Source organism: Grammomys surdaster, unplaced genomic scaffold (genome assembly GCF_004785775.1).
Source record: "Grammomys surdaster isolate TR1022 unplaced genomic scaffold, NIH_TR_1.0 125974, whole genome shotgun sequence".
Classification (NCBI taxonomy): Eukaryota; Metazoa; Chordata; class Mammalia; order Rodentia; family Muridae; genus Grammomys; species Grammomys surdaster.
The window spans coordinates 1973442-1980631 of NW_021620791.1; the positions used below are offsets into that span (position 1 = coordinate 1973442).

General features: G+C 44.0%; 1 protein-coding gene across 1 annotated transcript in view; it reads left to right on the forward strand.

The window, feature by feature from the left end:
* The window catches only part of Nsmce2 (NSE2 (MMS21) homolog, SMC5-SMC6 complex SUMO ligase), a 225658-nt gene that overhangs the window by 162685 nt on the left and 55783 nt on the right, over positions 1-7190 (forward strand). The gene's annotated exons all lie outside the window — the stretch shown is intronic.

Genomic DNA, 7190 nt, shown 5'->3' on the forward strand with positions numbered 1-7190 from the left:
TCTAGAGTGGCACGCGGTGAACACGAGGGTGGGACGCCTTAATTAGGAGACTTTCGTTGATTGCTTCCAATAAGTAAAGCAATTATACAGTGTATCGGGATATGAATACGTATGCTTTGTAATATTAACCCTTGATGTGGAAGAAGTAGCCTGGGCTTTGAAGTCAGGTAATTGCAAAACTAATGCTGACTGGATGCCAGGCACTGTTGCAAGCTCCTTTACAAGTTAGTTCACTCATGCTTACCTCAGCTCTCTGAGAGTGCTCTATTAATATGCCCATTTCACAGATAGGAGGAAACCTGAGGTGGGATTGAGAAAGCTGTTTTGAGTGTGGGAACCAGCAGTTGAAATCAAGTGTCTTGTCTGAGTCCAGGCTTCTAATTCTGGTGCTACACTTCAGTCGCCAGGTAGCTCTAGGAGCTAAACTGTCCTCACAGTACTTTGCTCACCCATAAAAATGGGCAAGGCTCTTTGAAGAATTAAATGGAGAGCAAACATTGCTCTTGCAGAGGCTCTAGGTTTGGTTTCTGTTGTCAGACAGCTCACTCTGTTGTCGCCTGTAACTCCTGCTTACCCCTAAGTAAGCCGAATCCACTGCCACCTGCACCCATGCCTGCATACCCACAAGGCCTTGCACAGAATTTAAAATAAATACATTGTTCAAATGAATCCAGTGGCATACTATTGAGCATGACCAGAGATTCTTACTGGTGACTCTACACCTAACTCATTTGTGGGTTTCTTTTGTTTTTTGTTTTAGTTTAGGCCCCACCCAGAGAACCCATGATTCATTTCAATACCCTGTGGTATGTGATCTCTTATGACCAATTTAAGATCCCTGTCAGAGTCACTCCAGAGTAAGCAGAGTGGCTTTTTAAATGACTCTTCTTGATGACTGTACACCTCAGTTCAGTGTTAGTCAGCTTGAACTAAGACAGGACAATGGTAAAGGGCCAGCCTCATTACCTGTAACAGTTGTTCCTGAGATATGTAAGCTGCCACTTTGCCCCAAGTTACTGCTGAAAGATAGTATATTTTAGGAATAACTGATGCAATTGAAAGGAATATGTGAGTTCCTCCTCTGGCTGATAGCTCCTCTGTTGTGACCCAGTGAACTATTGCGAAAGTAAACCTTTAAAAGATGTAGGTAGAGTGTCACTCACAAGTGTTTGTGTTTTAGGTCCTCGAACAGTGGAGCTCAAGAGAGCTTAAATATTCTGACTGATACAGGCTGCTCATCACCAGGTCCCTTATTCAGAGAAGAGGAGGCACTTGTCAGCACACTGCTTTTCAAAAAAGAAAGGAGCTCCCCAAAAGAACAGTTACCCCTGCAATGTTTTATATAATGAGGGTTTCTGATCATACAATTTTAGTTTTCTTTTGCAGGAACTGACTTACTGCAAGGCCATACCATTTAGCTCTCGGGCTAAACCAAATCAAAGGTGACAAGGCACATTAGTGACCTTAGAGGCTGTGCTATCTCAGCAGGGTGGCACTGTCCCATTCGACAGTCATTTATTGGGTGCTTATAAGACACTGCAATTCACATGTTCAAAGGACACTGTCCTAACACTTACATGCATGGGAGAGGGAGGCAGTGAGTCGGCAGGGACAGTGTAAACATCCTGCCTAACCAATGTCACCCCAGCTGCAGGTAATGCCTGATATGACCTACTGCCTTCAGTCTTAGATGGCCTACTGCCTTCAGTCTTAGATGGCCTACTGGCTTCAGTCTTAAATGGCCTACTGCCTTCAGTCTTAGATGGCCTATTGCCTTCAATCTTAGATGATCTACTGGCTTCAGGTCATAACATTATTTGAACATTTTTAAAAAGTCATTTTTTTTTTGTCTCAGAATGATTAGCTGGACTTACATGATCACAAAGGAATAAGATATTTGGGACTTTCCTTTTTGCCTCTGGTTTGTGTCACCTACTAGTCCATTCACCACTTGACAGGATTATATAGGAACAAGCTACACCTTCAGCAATTTGGTCACTGGGAAAGGGGACCCACGGTACATTCACCTTCAAGAGAAGCCCATGCCACCAGCCTCAGTAAACCTTATCCCCAACATCATTGGAATTGATGCCACTCTGACTGATGGCTCCTGGTGTCCATCTCAGTGCCCTTTAGCAGACTAAGCTCTCTATCCTTGGCTCTCTTCTCAAGATAAGGAAAAATAATAGCTCCTTACTATACCACACTACCCTGTGACATGGGGGTGGAATCTGACACGAAATGAACTCACTCCTGGTGGCAGCAGGAACAATTTGTTAGCTGTTAAGGGACAGAGTCCCAGTTCCTTCCATGTGAGACTACAACACATACAAGGACTTCTGCAGTACAGGGCTCCATTTTCTGCAGATACTACGTTATCATTCAAGCCAGTGTGTTCCTTTCATAGCCATTGCCAACCTGCTATGTGCCAAACACTGTTCTCGGCACCTGGGATAAACTCAAGAATAAGTCCACACAGAGTCTGAGCTGTGGTGTGGGAGTCAGCCTGGCACATTTCATGACTGGAAAGAGAAAAAGAGAAAGGAAAAGAGATGAGAAGAGAGCTTACAAGGCCCAGATGGCACAAGCCCTACCACGCCATGAGAGTAAAAACTGAAGGCAGAATGGACAGCTGCTAGTGACTATTGAGCTTGTAGGAGATACTAGGTACCTGGGTTCCCTGTTGTATTTGAAATAAGCAGATAAAGCCTTTATGTAAAACAGATGACACTGTCTCCAAGGGAGGCAATGGAGAGGAGCTTGCAAAGACAGCGAGTGGGCGATCCCAGGGCTCCATGATTTTGAGATGCACCTTGGTAGATGTGTGTGTCACAAGATTGGGAATAGCAAGATTAATTTTGGACAGCACTTGGCCTCCATGTAAGCCCCTTGTCCAGGAACTGGGGAACAGTTTTGGTATCTTTGCTTTCAGAAGGACTGACCAAAGAATCCAGCCTCACAGTGCTCGCTACTTAGATGTTTTTCCTGGAGCAGCACACAAGTCCACAGGTCTAAGCTACAGCCTTCCTGCCCACTTTTAAAGACCCCAGCATTGCTGAGTGCTTGCTAAGGCCAGAGGCAAAAACTAAAATACAAAAGATTCAGTTTCCTGTTCCTGGTTATACCAGACCAGAAAATGAGGTGGCTTTCAGAGGAGCTGCGGTGACCCGTGAACCTGCACTCTAGCTGTGACTCACAGTAGTAGCCTGTGGAAACTGGCAGACACTTTGTTCTACAAGATGTTGTTCTGAGCCAAGTGGGCACCCCAAAGTCAAGTTGCTTGTTTTAAGACCAAACCTCAAGGTAGAATATGAAGGCAGGCAGAAGGCTTATTGAAATAAGTCAGCTTATTTTGCAGGACAAAATGAAAACCTGCCAGACAATCTTAATTCTTACTCTACTGATTTGAAATTCATGAGACCATTGAAGGAGCTGAGCTGTTAAAATATAATAATAATAATTAATAATAATAATAATAATAATGTGGAAGAGAAGATATATCAGTCTTACTATTTAGCTGCCTATTATTTATTTGCAAAGCACAGTGCTGGCCACCAATGGTGCAAATATAAGTGACCACTGGCTTCTATCCCTCTGACTGTGTAAGTAATTTCCAAGTACTTAGGATGTAGTGTAACTACCCTAAGCTGTGTCCTGATTCCAGTTGCTGTACACAGAGTCAATTTGTACTTACCCAGCAACAAGAGAAAAAGAGAATAAAACAAAGAACAATGTGGATGGTGAGGGTAATTCTATCTGCATTTCCGGAGAGGGCCGCCTGCTGTCCCTCTCAGTTGATCTCAGCGTCCTATTGCTTTCTCCTGTCTCCCAGTGTAAGATTTCATTGTATCTAGTGTTTAAAGATAACATTTTCATTTAACATAGCCCCAAAATGCTATATCTGCTTACTGTGAGCAAAGAAGTAGCTTTCCATTGCTAAAAGAAATGCCAGCTGTTCTCGGCCTTACTAAGGGGTCAGTTTTCCTTTAACTTCTATGATATTTTCATTGTGTTCTTTGGCTATAGAGTTTATGTTCTAAAAGAGATACAATCCATTGTAGTGATAGATGTAGAGGACAAAGTCAAACCTTTTATAAATTCCAAAATCGGACAAATTGAGACCATAGGCCAGTTACTGGGCTTCTGTCTATAGCTAGTCATTGCCCACAGGTTTTACAAATCTGTAAAACAAAGATAGTTTTATTTATGTCATTGACATTGTGATGTTTAAATGGATAATAAAGATCCTGACAAGCATGTGGAGATAATGTCCATTGCTATCCATCCCTGCAGTAAGTATGGATGTTGACTACCTATGGAAACCAAGGGAGAGGATGACATAATCTATATGGTGTTAGGAAACATGACCATGGGAACGGGAGAGATATCGCAGTTAGTTTAGTACTTGCTGTGCTAGCATGGGGACCTGTGTTCAGATCATTTGCATCCATGTAAAAGAGTCAGGCATGGTGTCACGTGTCTGTAACCCCAAGGCTCAGAAGGTGCAGACAGGAAGATCCCTGGGACTTTCTGGCCAGCAGATTTAGCCCAGTTGATAAGTTCCAGACTTGAGAATTTGACATCTTAGGAAGAAAAGGGTAATAAGGTGGAGAAGGATGTAGGAAGATACCCAGTGTCAACCTCTAGCCTAGCCACAAGTGCACACAGAAAATAGAGATTACTTTGATATCTCTTTGGTGCCTAAGCTAAACCATAGCACGCCTGGAATAAGGAGATGCTGGCATATTGGCTGGCACAGATGAGGGCTGAGTGAAAGAAAATGGCAGTGGCATGCATGGAGTTCAGAGGCCAACTTGCAGGGACCCACCATGTACAGCCCATGAGTTGAACTCAGGTCATCAAGTTTGAGGGCAAGCACATTTCCCTGCTGAACCATTTCACTGGTCCAAGGCTTGGCAGTTTTAAAAGTACATTGGGCAGAAAATAGGAACTACTTGGTTAAGGGAGCATGAGAAGAGTTCTAAAACCAACCATGGCTTTGAGTTCTCCAGCTCAGGGGGTGGAACGATAGAAAAGCTGAGCCAGCTGGGGCAGAGAGTAATAAAAGGTACTGCTGTAATACAGGCAGAAATTATATGCCTGGTGTTGGTTGAGCTAAGGAACTTAATGTACTACTTGGTTTAGTCATCATGACAAGTCTGAAGGGGCAAACAGTGGCTTTGCCATTTTACCACTATGGAAATGTAAACTCGGGGGCACCCAAAGCCATGGGGGTATGGGGGAACATGAGGGCAGACATGTGTGACAGCAAAGGCCACTTTAAACCACTTTAGGTAAACTCACTCTGTAGTTCAGGGTAGCCTGAAACTTACTATATGGTCTATTCTGGCTGGAAATGCACAGCAGTACTCCCACTGCAGCCTCCCAAGTGCTGGGATGGCAGGTGTGAGCCACCACACTGAGCAGATGGGGGATTCTGGATTGGAAAAAGCAACACTGGAATTGCTGGTGTTTGTTGGGTGAGATCTCTTGAAGAGTGCTGGAAAATCAGACCTGATGTTCAAGAGAGGGTTAGTGTCAAAGTTGGGGTGATGGGAAGGGGGTGCTCACCTAGTTCTGGACTTTAGGAATGGATATGCCAATGAGCAGTGTAATTTTTTTCTGGCCAAGTTTTAGCATTGTGCTTTGGTGTATAAACTTTTCGTCAGCAAAGTATTAAACTGTTCATTGTATAGTTATTGTTAGAGCTTAGTCTCAGAGCAAATAGACTCTTGGGGACCCATCAGTACAAAAGCCATTAGGCAACCCTGACAAGGCATTATCAGTTAGAGCTCACCCCAATTATTGTCATGGGGCATTCTTAGAGAGTCCTACATAAGCTTAGTCCCAAAGCCAGGCTCAAGGGCTAAAGTCAAGAAATTAGACTCCTTCCATTTTGAAAGAGACACTAAGAAAATGTTGTTCTCTGCTTCCCCTCCCATTTCCTTCCCCTTTTGGGATCCTACAGCCCCACTGGAACTCTGTCCCTCTTCCACACATAGTAGATCAAATGTGTACTCTGAAATTTCGTATATCTTTTCCCTGGGTGCATCATTTTCTGTGAGATCTATAGGAACTGGGTAAAACTGGAAAGCAGCTCATCTTTTTCACTAAGTATCAGAACAGAAAGCCTCAGGCCTTGGGTTTATAGTAAGTAGTCTGGTCTTACATTATATCCTTAACCTTGGTAGGTGCTCTTCATTTTAAGAGGCTTTTCTTGTATTAAACATTGTTAACACAGAGATCTAGGGTGCTGGAAAGATGGCTCAGCAGTTAAGAGAGCTCACTGTTCTTGTGGAGAATGCTGGTTCAGTTCCCAGCACCCTCACGGAGGTTGCCAGCCTCCTGGAACTCCACTTTCAGGAGAACTGAAGCCCTCTTCTGGCTGCCATAGGTTCCTGCATGTACATGGTACACATAAACTCACATAGAGAAACATGCACATAAAATGAATCTTTAAAAAATTCATAAAGGAGAGTCAGGTGGTATTGGCACACACCTTTTAACACAGTGCTTGGGAGGCTGAGGGGGACAAATCTTAGTGAGTTTGAGGCCAACCTAGTCTACAGAGTGAGTTCTAAGACAACCAAGGCCATACAGGGAAACCCTTCTCAAACAAACAAACAAAAATACAAAAAATTAGAAAGGAAGGAAAATTCATAGAAGAGCAAAGGCCCTGGGGTTTGAATATGCAGGTTTGATTTCTTGCTGCACTAGTCACTGTAGGGTGCTGGGCAGCACATGTGGCCTCTGTGTGTCAGCCCTCTACAAGCGAGGTGTCAGTAGTGCCTGCAGTCCACAGGGCCTGTAAGGATGAGTACCATCCTTGGCATACACATGGCAGGCTCTTAACAAAGCAGCCACTGTTGGTAGGGCCCATTTCCCAGCCCAGCACAGACCCCTTCAGGTTAGCTCTCACCTAACAGGAAGAGAAGAGATAGCATCTGCCTCTACTTTGTGAGCACCTAGTCCATCGTTTCCATGCCAAAGAAAAGAAGCTCTCCCCTTTCTAAAATGGAGGCCTCCAAGCCTGCTTGGTTTCACAGCACTCAAGTGGCAGAACCAGGATGGTGAATTCTAGGCCAACTTGAGCTATATTAGCAATACTTTCATTCATTCTCTCTCTCTCTCTCTCTCTCTCTCTCTCTCTCTCTCTCTCTCTCTCTCTCTCTCTCTCTCCCTCCCTCCCT